At 41.4% G+C, this 14,646-nt stretch overlaps 1 protein-coding gene across 1 annotated transcript in view; it reads left to right on the top strand.

Annotated features, from left to right (window-relative positions):
• Window positions 1–1,802: 1,802 nt before the first annotated feature.
• The window catches only part of LOC119650407 (bone morphogenetic protein receptor type-2), a 57,791-nt gene continuing 44,947 nt past the window's right edge, over window positions 1,803–14,646 (top strand). The window contains exon 1 of the mRNA XM_038053192.1: window positions 1,803–2,676. The gene's annotated coding sequence lies outside the window, so the exon portion shown is untranslated. The remainder of the gene's footprint in view (window positions 2,677–14,646) is intronic.

Genomic DNA, 14,646 nt, shown 5'->3' with positions numbered 1-14,646 from the left:
CTCCTGTTGCTTTCCTTGATTTCATTCGTTTTATTGCTTTCTCGACTTCAGTTGCGCTGACGGTTACGTCTCTGTGCTTTACGTGGGTATCTGTCTCGAGGACTTAATCCAGCGGTCTTCTTAAGATTGATTGGATTGATTTTGTAACCACAATTAGAGCCCCGCTGAGACAAGGACAACGGTATCAGTCTATACCAAGTGCATGGCTTAGCATTCATACTGGTGAACGCACATACAAAAGGAATTCTGAGCATGTAAATTCAAGGGCTCTCCCGGTTCCCATGGTACAGTATACCCCTGGTAAGGTTTCTTGACCAATTTGCCACTTCAGATAAGTCCCTCTGCAGACTCGGATCTGATCGCCCTAATTAGGCCTTTGGGCCATTCGCCTACTGCATCATGACCGGCAAACCAAAGTGAGTACAGCGTCTCCCAGTGCCACCACTATGGAGGGTCTCCTCGGCCACTTGGTTTTGGTTTGGCCGACAGAGTTGCCGCCCCGTCTTCCTCACTGCCACCTCTGAGCACCAGTTGCGCTGACAGATGGAACTGGTCCAAATGTGTGTAAGTGGAAGATGAACAAATTCTTCAGTTGAAATCTACGGGAAGTATTCTCACAATTTATCCGTCGCGGCTCGACGGTTGGTAATCAAAATACCGTTCTTGTCATTAACGCAACAGAAGTGTTCGATATCCTCTGTGCGTTCGTTTCGGCTTTTGGCAAGTCGATACAGATTTCTCTCGCCATCCCGAGTGTCCAGTTTATCGTAAAGATCCTGTTACACTGCCTTTTCATCCACATGACCATTAAGGTCGCCGCCATATCAATGATGATATGATCATGCGTCAAGAACCCTTGCCCATTTCTCGACAGGACTGGGGCCCGTCCTGCTGCGTCAACTGAGGTGCACGCCCTAGAATTTTTCCGAGACTTGTTATTCGATCCGATCATGTTTTTTCTAATGACCTGTCATCAAGAGAGATCAGGTAGGAATCAGCATAGTGGAATAATTCTAACCATACTTTATTCATCTCTTTCCCTGAGCTCAGCACTTTATTTTTATTTTACTGAGGATAGTACAAAGCACGTTACCTCAAACCCTCCTTCTTCACCTGGGCCTGGGACGAGCATGCTATGTCAATAGCATGGCGGAGCTGCAATTACAACCAAATTAAGTAAAAACTCGATGGAAAACAATATCCAATCTGGTTAGATTCAAGTAAATGTTTGTTTGTCTCTTATTTCACAGGAAACTTGGAATAATCCTTTAAAAATATATATTGAAATGTTTCAAATGAAAAAACTTTCATTTTTTAAAACATATATAAAGGAGCAGATGAAATTGTTGAGTTAACTGAGGTAATGGGTGCAGAAAAGTGAATAGTATCAGGAGCCAGTACGAGGCAGGTGAGCAAACCGGATCCACCGCAAACGAGAAAGGCGAACAACGTGCAAATCCATGTGGAAAAGTAGACAATGAGCTGAGGTAAAAGAAAGTGAATAATAAGGCGCGGCAGAACCTTCTCAGCTCTTTGTACTCAGATTCTGTTATTATCTATTCGTGTAAATTCTATATCTTTCTCTGCTGAAAATTCTGGCGCCTCATTTCAAATTAATTAAAGATTGTTCTATGTTCCGAGCCCGAGGCAAGGAATCCAACCCTTGTCCTTTCTGCCTCTCGGACAGCGCAGCCGCACAAGAAAAGGGAAACATGTCATCGCCACATCACCCCCCAAGTATTTTCTGCCAGAGTCAAGCACATACATTCGCCCCTCGCTTGGCAGTGGAGCTTTTGTGAGAGTAACGTCTTGGCCGTGGCTGTGAACGCTACAAATCCATCTTGGGAGCATTCATCTTGAGTGTCGCGCTGTGCGTTTGGGAGCCTCAAAAACCTCACAAGACGTTCCGTTCTCGGCTTGGTCTTGGATGTAGTCGCAGTCGTCACTCGCGTCGCCGGGCAATTATAATCGTTCACTATCTCTCCGCTAATTTAAATTCCAGATAAGATCTTTTGCATCGAACGCTCAGTGCCTTGTACTTTTGAAATCGCGAAAAACATCGAGCATTGTTTGTTCACGGGACTCGAAGATGTTCTGGTGAGTGGCGTCTTGCAAGACGCACATACGTTCGCACAGTAGCGGATTAGAGCCAACCACCCCCCGGATTAGTGGATTAGTGGAATTGGTAAATAGTCGGCGACTCGATGCATCCCAATTGGATTTAATAAGCTGTTAGCGCGTGCTTGTGAACATTTTCGGCTTTCGCGGTACCGATAAGGTTTCCTCAGGTGCAAATTTCGAAAGTGCTTTCCGATCGATCAGGTAACGAAATACCTGTACGGGTTGTGTGGACGGAGCCGGTGCCGTCTCCATCGCCGCCTTGCCGTGCTACCTGCGTCCCGCGGGCGCTCGCAAGTAGTCGCGACCCTAGCAGCAGGAAGTGAGTGCCCGTCTGGAGTATCACCTTATCAGCGGAGTGCAATCCACGAAGTGTGCAAAAAATTGTGTGGAAGAAAACTGCTCAAAGCGAACACCGCAGCAGTACCGCGAACTGGCAGTGAAGGCAAGACAACCACGTCCCGCTGCGCACCTCTCCAATATTGCTGGATACCAGCCCGGACTCAATCAGTAAATATTTACTCAAAAGCCAGACTTGTTATCAGTCTGAGTCGCTAAGTAAGTGCAATTATTGCAGTCTCACATTTCGAATAATTTAGATTAATTTCTGCCGCCTCCACAAAGGCTGATTGTTTTGAAGTTCCATTACGCATTTGCGGCAAGTGCCGTAATTATCTCCGGCCGGACAAGGAGACTGTATCGCATATGCCAACTCCACACTAGGCTCCATAGGAAAGTTCTCCGTGACACGAAAAACTATGACTCATAGCATTTAATTGCCTCCCCTAAGAAGAAGCAAAAATAAGTTTCAGCTCCGGGGGAATAATCGATTTCGGAAAAGCAAGTGCCGAACTCCTCGCTCTGTACCTCTCATTGTTATTATCCCTGCCTCCGTTCCAACGACCACAAGTGTCAGGACATCGTGCAGAGTTGCCGTCAGGACTTGGCGAACGATGGGTTGTATGCAAGCTTGGCAGTGTTTGTATTCGCCGATTGGGTAGTTTTACGACCCCTTTCAAATTCTTTGACGGGAAAGTGCAAATTATGCAGCCCAAATTCTACATTAAAATACTAAGTGGTACCAGGAAAACGATGGAATTTCCGTTTCATATGGTCAGAATTATTTCAAATATTATTCACAGATACAGATACATACGTGCTGCCACTGACACTTTAACATTGGTATCTTCCCGCATTTCGTTCGTTCGCCTGCAGCTTAATAACTTTTTGGGAGACTTTAGCTAGAGACTGCTACGTAGATACATACATACTTATAATACTTCAACAGCCAAATAAACATTGATTCATTATAAGGAAAAAGATGGATCGAAACATACATAACGCCTGTTGCTTATGGACACTGTTCGTGCCAAAAAGTAAGGGAAAATCATTTGCTTCAGTCCTCCTAGATTTGAGGGGTTCCTTTCGCTTCACAACAAACATTAAGGGGGTCATCCCGTGTGTCGGGTTGAAGAAATCGATTTTTTTTTTTTTGCATGAATTGTATCTGTATATAGTGGAGAATATGTGGACAAAGGGATTTTCCGATATTCCGAGTCCTTGAGAAATTACAGGGTTAAACAGGTAAGGAGTTTGCAGCCGCGGCTAGAATACTCGATGAGAAAGAGCATCGAATCTTTTTTTACCTGTTAGTTTTTTACTTGAGCCTTATAAGTTTGAACACAGGTATAAATATAAAAAGATAAAAAACCAATCAACTGTCTAAACTTATTTGCTGTTTGGAATAAAAAGGATAATCCAGTCTAGAGTGAGCACTAAAAGGCGTTCAAGTTATACTCAGTTATACTTTGTTGTAAGTATTGTGCTGTTTGTGTGTTCAGTGATTTTTTTAAATGGATCGTACGAAGGGAGGTCGCTTTAATGTTCAACGTCATGCTCGCACTAAAAAACGAGTATTTCATGGGAATCGATACTTATCAGAGAAGAAAAAGGACTTCGCATCAACATCAGCAAAGAAACTTTTAGCAAGCATGAACATGGATGTTCCAATTGCGACAAGTTTTGTATATTGTATATTGGATTTTGCTGGAGTTTTCTCCGGTATTTCTGCAAATTTCTGCAAATAATAAAATATACGTAGTGGTAAAAAAGGAATGCGTAGCACATGTCGAGAAAAGAATGGGAACGCGGCTTAGAAATACAAAGAAGAATCACAAAGGCATTGGTGGAAAGGGGACTGGAAAACTTACTGATACGGTTATTAACGACCTCACTACATTTTTTGGGCTAGCTATTCGCCGACATTCGATTCGATAAAAGGAGTGAAGCAAGAAATTTGGGCAACTTTCTTTCATAAATGTTCTACAGACGAAAATTCTCAGCATCAAAATTGTCCAGCAGGCGAGGACAGTTGGTGCAAATGCGCAAAGCGGAAGCTAAAGGAGAACTGGATAGTTTCCACCACGAGAAGGCACCCTTGACAGAAGAAGTTCAAACAGTCATCAAACCAATCTACAAAGATTTGTTACGAGATGATCTCTTGAACAGATGTTTAGGAGCAGAGACCCAGGATAACAATGAGTCACTAAATGCATTGATCTGGACTTTCGCTCTTAAACACCTTCATTCTGGGGCCAAAGTCGTAGAAATAGCCACTTTTCTGACTGTAATTATATTCAATGAAGGATTCAATGGTATTCTCAAAATCCTAGTGACAATGGGATGTCAAGTTGGTCACATATGTCAGGTTTATGTCGACCGCTGTAATGAACCGCGAATTTGGCGGTCCGAACGACGGTCGACTGACCCCGCTAAAAGAGCCATAATTGAAACCAGGGAGCAACAATCGGTCTTACAAGACTTTTTTAAAGAAACGGAGGGTGCTCTCTATAGACCAGTTATAGCAGATTAACGATGAGTTAAAATTTTACTATTGGTAATCACATTTAAATTTTCAAATGCGTTTTTCTCGAAACTGCAACTTGAAAATCGGCTGCCACCATAGCTCAAAATCGATCCAACCAAATTCTTTGAAATTTTCACGACTTCTTTAATACATATTTCTACGGTCCGCAAACTAGGATAATTGCAATCGGACGGGTAGTTTTTTTTTTATTCATAAAAAAAGCCGTAAAAAAACAGCAAAATTCAAAAAATTAAGTTTAAAAGCCCACCAAAAATTTACCTTTTAATATTTTCTAATTATCCTAGTTTGCGGACCGTGGAATATTGTCCACATTAAAATGCCACTTCGTTTTTTTTCCTCAGATGAACACAGCGCCCTCCAGCGTGGCAGCAGAAAAACACCTTTTTTTTGAGATGGGTGCATAAATTGACACGTATTCCAAAAACTAGCTAAGATATCAAGCTGAAAAATTTATCACGTATACTAGAGATATCAGTAAACATATGGTGAAAAAATCACATTTCTATCTTTATCCAGTCCTTCAAAATAATTTTTCAAAAAAAGGCAAAAAAAAACGGCCTTCACACGGGATGACCCCCTTAACAAACTCGTAAAATGTTTTCCAAACGAAAATAGATATTTCCAAGATTTTGCGTCAAATAAAGCTTTCTTAAAATCGATTTACTATTAGCTCCCTGCTTATTTTTGAAATCCATCTGGGGATTTGAAAGCCTCGAGATTGCACTCAGATCAGGCATTCGATAGAGCCAAATGGCGAAGCCGATCACGACGAGCCGACCCCGCTTGTGAACGGGACAAAGGCTGAAGAAAAAGAAGATGAGTCGTGTTTACTCCTTTTGTCAAGTGTGGACCATTTACGAAGTCCTTTTTAAGATTTTTAATCTTATTAAGCTCGGTTTACTGTCTGTCTGTGTAGCCGTCTTGTGTTCTTATAGGGAGGTGGGACTTTTACTCATAAAACCACCCCCTCCCTGTTCAGTGGAACCACTATTAGATTTAACTCACTTTAGTTATGTCTCCTTTCTTCTATGCCCGGCGTTTGTAGCCGCGCCTTCCTGACTCCTTCTCATGGAGGTCTCCGTTCAAAATTTTCGGGTGATAACCTTTCATCTAAAATTTCGTCTAGATTTTTCCTTCCTCGAGGTAATGATGGCATCCCCCATACGTGAGATTATAAATGATCTCATGTTTTCTCTCCAGGCACTTCCTGATCCTAGAGATCAACGTATATGTCTAATGACGCTTTTCTGAGTGGTCCTATCGCTGGTGCTATCTACTTATGGATCTCCCCGTTATATATATGTTATATTCGCCATCTCGTTTGCTAAGACGTCAATCGGCATCATTCCCGAGATAATGAGTGCCGCATCCTCTGAGACGTTCCTGAAGGCAGAAGACACCCTTAGCTTTCTTTTTCTCTAGACCATACTTAGTTTACGCGCATTAGATAAAACAGTATTTGATAGTCGACTTGGAAAGTGCCGGTCCAGTGCACTTAACCAGCCCTTAACAGCACTGACTGTTTCGCTTGAATACAACTCGGCATCCCCGAAAGGGTTGCAACGATATCCTGACCTCCTCCGGAACCGGAAAATTAAGTGCATCATTGCACATGATAGCAGTTATAACCTCTACCGCAGGAAATATTCCCTCGTACCTGCACACTTCGAACGACTTAGGGAGCATGTCCGCTCGGCGCGGCACGGCAAACTTCAGAGTCTTATACGGTATGCTGTAATGTCCTCTTCTTCTGCTGATCTCCAGAAGCTCCTCTTTGGTGACTGCCGAAAATGACTTCACACTCCGATGTCGCTGGGTGGTATCGGTGCCCCCTCTTGCTGGTGAAATAATCCCTGGAATAATAAAATGATATCATTGGAAGATTTTCAACAAGAGGGTTGGGCACAGGATCTGCGGACACAAACGGCTTTTCAATCGTCCTGTCACGACTCTATAACTGTTTTCCCACGGAGCTTATGTCCGCCTCCATGCAGAGCTCCTTAAAACATTCCCCTCGCTGGATGGCTAACTTGAGGTTCTTGCGGAGTTCCTTGTAGGCACGCTCCTTATGTCCCTAATCAATCCTACCTACTGCCCTTCGAGCCATTCGCAAGTCGATCGAAGGCTGGCCAGTCCAAAATTTCACCAATAGGTGGTGTAACCAAGAAAATTCTGGGCGACCCTACAATGATCGAGATTTATTTGAATCAACCTAATTTCTTCATTTGTAGTTAACGCCTTCCTAAACTTCGGGCATTCACCAGTTCCTGCAAAATTCCGGCCACCCCGTCCATTCTTTTCTTCACATAAAATGTATTTGGGGTCCCTATTGCATTTCTTAGCAATATGTCCTTCTTCCGACACCTTCGCATTGATCGGAAAGATCAAAGCCGCTAGACCATGCCTTCGGAAAGTGTCCGAACATAAAGCATTTTAAGCACCTCCTTCACGAAATCTGTTTCCTTAGATGGCTTCTAGGCTCACGACGGATTCGCATATTTCTATATGTATATAGATCTCTTGTTTTTGGGAACATATTGCAACATTCTCCCCAAGCGATTTTATAACAAAAGTAGTCAGTTTTTCTTATGCCCGATTTTTTTCAACTGAAACATGAGATCTCCTTTCTGGGTGCCTGGAATCTTGCTAATATTTCCGCCTAGGTCTCTTGGGCCAGGGTCACCTTTTTTAATATCTCCGCGTACAATAGATTTTCCTTGCTGGAGATTACAATTGCCATTCGGCGAATTCGCACCTTTGGTTTCTTTTGCTTCTTTTTATTCACGACCTTGGTCGATCCAACGTTTTTATTTGCCTGGATGTCGTTTTCGGCTCGGGCAGAGTTTTCACTCCTCAAACTTCGGAATTGTTAGTTGCGTTTGTTCCACTGGTCAGAATGAATTTTAGGCGCCTGTTGATTCTCTAGAGGTTTTCTCTGTTTCTCTCGCACTCTTTTACTTGGTCAACGGTCGATTGGTGCCGCTAGGGTCGCTCGTGACACTGTTAGAGCTGCAGATTTTGGCTTTTCTTAATGTCTGACAACTCTCACCATATTCTTAATAATTTAGCTCGAAGCTGCATGAAAAGCAGTTTTTCCGGATCGGGGCTCTGTTTTCTGTGAGTCTTGGTCGGATTACTTCTTTTGCATACTATTATTTACTGAGCTTTCTCTTTTGTTGTCTTTGGCATTCGAGGAGATCCTGATTCTAGAGTACCTCTTGAACAGATGCAGTGTAAAAATCGCCTTGATCATATTGGGGTCACCAATTATGGGGTTCACAAATAATTTTTGGTTACTTTTGTCCAAAAATTATTCTTGTGCGGAGCCCGGACCAATCCGTGTTTATTAGTATATGCCTCCACATATCTTCTCCAAATTTAAAATTAGAAATTAGAATCGTACCGTTAAAAACTCTCTAAATATTTTTCAGCCTCTTCGTGGAACTACCACTCGTTGCTTCATGGGGTTGACTTGGCGTTAAGTTACTTCTACTGAATACAGAATATTTGCTGCTTCCCTACAGCTTAGTAGTTGATGTGATTGCCTTGCTGTAGTCCTCTGTGGTCAACATGGATCGACCTATATAGTTGAGTAGATTGATTACATAAGATCATACTAGAACATAAGGCGCCTACTATCCAAGTTACTGGTTTTGAATATATCTGCAACCTCCTAACACCATATCCTCAGAATCACTGAAACTTCTCAATCCACTCTTTAACTTCCCGAAGGATACTCTGTTTCCAGTTGTGGTCAATACCAAGTTGCAGATTCAATAGCTGAGAAGTTTTGATTCCTTTTATGCTGCACCAATTCTTTTCTCTTCCGTTTTTCTCCACAACTGTGATGTCTGAAGTGTTTTGACACAGTTTTTTTTACCAGTTCCAGTGTACACTTTTGTTGGGCTAGCAACCCTTATTTCTTTAGAAAATTCTCTGTTATAATAGTTTCCCCGAAGTCTTCACTAAAATGTTTCTGTTCTCTTCCTTCATTGTTTTGCAATGATTTCCCTCCCGTTAGGCTAAGCTGACCCCATCTAGACTTTCGTTTTCTCTCTAGTAACTTATTGCGCTACTAACTATGCCTTTCAATCATCGCTCATGAGAGAAATTTTACTTCATATCACACCTGAAGTCATTTGCATCATACTTTCGATCTTATCGTCCCAGACCACTTCCCAAGTCAGCCCTACAACATCTTCTGTAATGATAAATAAATCACAAATAGACTTATCAGGTAGCAACCAGCTAAGTCCATGTCTTACTTCGATAGAGTTTAGAAACATGCCTCGGCAGCCTACTTTCCAGTGCTCAAGGGAAGGACATTCCATAGTTAGCTTTTGTGTAGTTGAACCTGGTACTGGCCAACGAAAGTGAATGAATACCTACTGGAAAAGAAGATCTGGTTGTGTTGCGGAACTGACATTCTTTAACGTACGCTGTTGCATCACATGTCTTAGCACTTTAGTGACAATTATTCACAGTGATCCCTATCACACTTATTCACACATTCAAGTTAGAGAGGTAGCCTGTAACCTGTAAGTCCAAAAGTAAGAATGTGGCTAAATCAGGTATCTATAGAGAGTACACTTTTAGAGAGCAAAATGCTACCCAATTCCGATATGATGTACATTTACCAGTAAAAACAAAATCGGTAGAATAGGGATCTGACCATCACTCACTCAGGTCCCCTCGAGCCAAACAACATACAAAGGAAAGCATATGAACAAAAATATAGAAACCTTAAGTTTGCTTTGTGACGAATTAAGAAAGATGCTTGAAGGAACTTTGCGCAGAGACGAACATAAGTTCATGCAGGGTATCTAGATGAATTTAAAGAGTATATTATGTTGTAGAGCACTCATTATTGTGGAACATCATGCACAGTGTGTCCGGATAGCTGAGTGGTTAGAGCACAAGGCTGTCGTACGGAAGGTCGCGGTTCAAATCTCACTGGTGGTAGTGGAATTTGTATCGTGATTTGACGTCGGATACCAGTCGACTCAGTTGTGAATGAGTACCTGAGTCAAATCAGGGTTTAATAATCTGGGGCGAGCGCAATGCTGACTACATTGCCTCCTACATTGTTACTGTAGTGTACCGTTACGGTCTTGAATGAAGTGCTCTAACACACTTCAAGGCCCTGATGCAATATGGATTGTTGCGCCAACGATTATTATAATTTTAGGATAAACTTAAGGGGGTCTCTCAGTCAAATTTTAAAAATAATATATAGTAAATATGATAATATATACAGTATAGCCATAAGTTCTGTCAGTAAATCGTTAAAAGTCGTAGTGACAGAAATGAAAAACGAAAAACAATGGCAACAGTGTGAACGTGTAATACAGGATCCCCTCTTACACCCGTTTAAGTTTCAGACCGCCGCAGGTAGTCGTCCGTGAGCAGCGCAAACAGAAGCGTTAACGAGTGAAATGAACATCTCCACGCGTACCATGAGTCGTATTTTAGGCGACGATCTCCAGTTAGGGGTCTACAGACATTGTGAAAGCCAAAGCTTAAATGAAATGAAATCCGTCTTGAGCGATACAAAACCTTCGCAAAAAAAGAGAATCACAATTTCTTTTTTGCGGATGAAAAAATCTTTTCTATCGAAAAAAAATTTAATCGCCAAAATGATCGGGTGTATTGAAGGTCATGTTATAAGACTAAGGATCGAGTACCACGCGTTCAAAGAGGGCACCACCTTCCGTCAGTGATGATGAGGTGGTGAGTGTCCTATCACGGCGTGACAGACATTCATTTTTGTGAAACTGGTGTCAAGACCAACTCAGCGGTGTATAAACAGATGCTGGAGACCATAATAGAGCCTCTGAATGAAAGCCTGCTCGAGGGTAATGTTTAGTGCTTTCAAAAAGATTCTTCCTCAGCCCACAAGGCGATGAACGTGCCACATTCCATAGCATCGACTGACCGGTTATCCGGAAGCCCAGACTTAAATCCATTGGATTATTCCCTGTGGAATAAGCTTGAAGAGGTCACCTGTCATCACCAGCATTCCAATTACGCAGCTTTGAAAGCCAATATAGTGAAAGCCGCGTGTGAAATGCCGCTGGAAACATCGATCGAGCGATCGATGATTGGCCAAAGCGTCTGAAACTTTGTGTGAAGAACCGTGGCGATCATTTCGAATAACCACTATGTACGCTTACTTATTAGACTATTTTGTACCTTCTGGCATAATTTCAGCTATACTGTGTACTATTATTAACTTTATTTGAACAGGAATCAGTATGGAGAATCTTTGGAGGCTTAGATACAATGCGCGTGGACCACCATATTTCTTTTTCTATTTGGGTTGGGTAGTTTCTACGAATGGGTGCTTGGAGTAACTGACCCTTTCCGGACCACTGTACTCCTCCCGTTTGCAACCGATGTCAAAATTAATAGCGTCTTCGGAAAGTACTAATAGAGACCTTTGATACCCCGCATGCCTATATTTGGAAAAAAAAGAACTTTGTTAATAATACATAGTAGGATCTATACCAAATTTTTCAATTTCGTGCCACATATTGTAGCTTGTATTAAATTCTGTACTACTAGGATAAACTTAGCAAAGTTTTCTAGTAAATTCGGAAGAAGTAGGAACATTTTATTATTCTAACATATATCGGCTAAATTTCATATGATTCTTCGGTTAGGTGATTTCTGCGAGTGGGTTCAGTTTCATTTTAAGTCTGCATCTTTATTCTTCACTCCCCTCCCTTATAATTTACATCAAAATTGAAACCTATTTTATAAAGCAATATCCAAATGTCTCATTGAGGTCTCCATGATATTTTCGATAAAAAGCGATAGCTCGTAAAATTTACCAATTGTTTACTTCTTATGTAATTATTGAAGAATGAAGAATTGGCAACACTAACTCATTCACAGCACACGCAACTAAAGTAACAACTCGACACACCACCCTATTCCCCCGAAGCTAGATTAAACAGATTTTATATCCTGTCGGGGCGGCTAAGACATTATTCCTTCAACGAGCAAGCCCCCCGCAGTATCGCTACAAATATACACATGCACATGGATGCAAATGAACGCACTAAAAATGCAATGCAACTTGAGACCTTTTCGTTGTAAATTTCATCCCCATTTTTGTATGCGCCATACCCTAGAGATTATTCCGTTCCCAACCCCAGAAGGGGGAAAATTGTAAATCTATAACGTCCTTTGTTTCCTCAAACTAAAGTTAGGTGGGATGTTTTGGGGAGAATATTGACTTTAGGGAGGAGAACACAATTCGGGACTTGAATGCAACACAATGTCGAGGGTAAAAGTGCTTCGGTGTCATTGTTTATTAATAATGGGTGTCAAAGTGAGAAAGTGGTTGAAGTAAATGTTGCAAAAACACCTTCAATTCGAAGCAGGTCTACAGTTATGAACGTTTGAATACCACAGTGCATCCGCTTGACTTTCTTCCAGGGTATGAACCCTTTTTTCTGCAAATAGGACTTTATTACGATTCATTTTCTGCTTATTGGTCAGTTAGTTTGCCGTTTTTCTGGAAATGCAAATCCTCTAAAGGTATTGAGCCTCCATTCCGTGTAGAAACACTTTTATCTTTTATCTAAAATGCTTTTTTCCTTTCCACTATGATAATCATCTTTAATTTACTTTCCCAGTTAAATTATTCCGTCGGTGTAACCGAAATGACCACTCAAATTCTGAGGTTGTCATTAAAAGTGCGCAATAGTTCAGAAAGTGAATCCTTTCCTGAAAGCTGGAGGTTACTTCCGGTACGTAGGCCTTGGTTCCATGTTAAAGAACATTCCTTTTATAGATGACTCTGTCATTGTGCCTCACAATAGCTTACTTTCTAGATATCTTTTTGAATCTGTAAAGAACGATGTTCGCCATCATATTGGTTGCTGGCGACCAATTTCTTGAAGCGCTCAAAAGTAACTCTTTAGATATAAATTACTTCCTAAGCAATCTACGCTTTCATGAATGCACACTTCATCAGAAAATCCGTAACTATTTCGACAACTGACTGATTTATTCTCTTAAAAACAGTTTGCTTAATGACTTAGAAGCACTGGATATGACTGGAAGGGCTTGAAATGTCTCCTGTTCAAACCTCTGTGAACTATAAGGCATCCATACCCTTTCTTCGTTGTCATTATTATCATTTACCTCATTTTATATTCAACGAGACTGTGCTAAAGTTTCATTATCATCGCATTCAATGCTGTGCCAATAGTAAGATTACAGCAGCGAAAAAAGCACAAAGATGAACACAAAACTTCATGGCGACCAGGATTCGAACTCGAGACAACGAGTTTAGGAAGCTCAACCAACTCGACCATCACATTGTCATCGTCTTTGGTTTTTGCAATTTCTCAATTTTATAGCCCAATGATGCGTATGAATTTAGGCACTTTCTGATTGCGACATAATTCATTTTCATGTAGGAGTAAGTAAATTATAGTGAAATCTTAAATATGTATGTGGAGATCTTAGATACTAAACAGTGGAAGCAACAGAATTAGAAAAGCGAAGAAGTTACTCAACAGATCTTACTTTTGACTGTTTCTATGATTTTCGATTTGGCGCGTAATCAGCTAAACAGAACTTCGCCAACGTAGGTTCTTGAGGCACGCCGGCAATGCCAAATATGCGAGTGGACCTACACCAGGATCATAGAGGTGATAGAGTTTCTATCTGCGACATAATCCTTAACAATTTGCTGAATACACGTGACCAGAGTTGGAATCATTTCTTATGTCGAAGCTGACGATAGCACAGTATATTTCGGCACTGCCCTATCACTTTAAACTTAGAAGTGCTTCCTCTGCCAGACTGTTGCTTTACGAAGCTTTCCATACCTATATCAATGAAGATTTTCAGATCAAACATCTTTGAACAGCATTGCTTCGTCTGAGAAGGGCGTATGTTTTTCGGATTAATCATAATCCTCCTCTTCATTATGATCGTTATGTTTATATCGCTTTCCAACTGAACAGGTTAGGAATACAGTGATATGCTCGAGCTTATCCTCACTTTGCGAAAGGTATAAGCACTCCCGATATTAGTTAGCACAGTGTCCAGTGACGAAAAGACTTCTAACAATATCAGTACCCTTTCGCCCCCTGCCATTTGAAATTGTTCAGGTTTATCTGAACAAATTTTCTTTGCACTTTCCTTTTGGAGATCTCTTAGACAGCGGGCGTTTTCCGCTTCCTGCGGTGTGAGCTTTATAACGAAAATCTGCATCCTTGTAAATTGAGAGCCTTTCTCGCGATTCCTTGCAAAGTGCTCTTCTTCGCCACATCTTCTGCAACGATCGGATATATTGTGTTTATTTATGCAAAAATTCCTTATTTATTTATGCAAAAATTCCTTATTTATTTATGCAGAACTTCCTTCGAACTAGCTGCATTGCACAACTACCACACAGGTCAATTACTACACCAACGGCTGAAGTCTGTAGCACTTGAGGACCTGTCTAGGCCTGGTTTTGTAAGGAATTCCAGATATCCCGAGATCCTCCAATTCGTTGGTAGAATGGGGGGTGGGGACTGCTCTCTATATATCTCTTTTTGATATTAGGTGGTTTTTGATATTAGGTGGGGAGGGGAGTGAAGACTCAAAATGTGTGCTCCAAAAAATCAAAGAGGTCT

This window comes from Hermetia illucens, chromosome 2 (genome assembly GCF_905115235.1).
Source record: "Hermetia illucens chromosome 2, iHerIll2.2.curated.20191125, whole genome shotgun sequence".
NCBI classification, from domain to species: Eukaryota; Metazoa; Arthropoda; class Insecta; order Diptera; family Stratiomyidae; genus Hermetia; species Hermetia illucens.
Note: the sequence above shows the minus strand (reverse complement) of the source record. Positions and strands in the feature narration are given on the sequence as shown.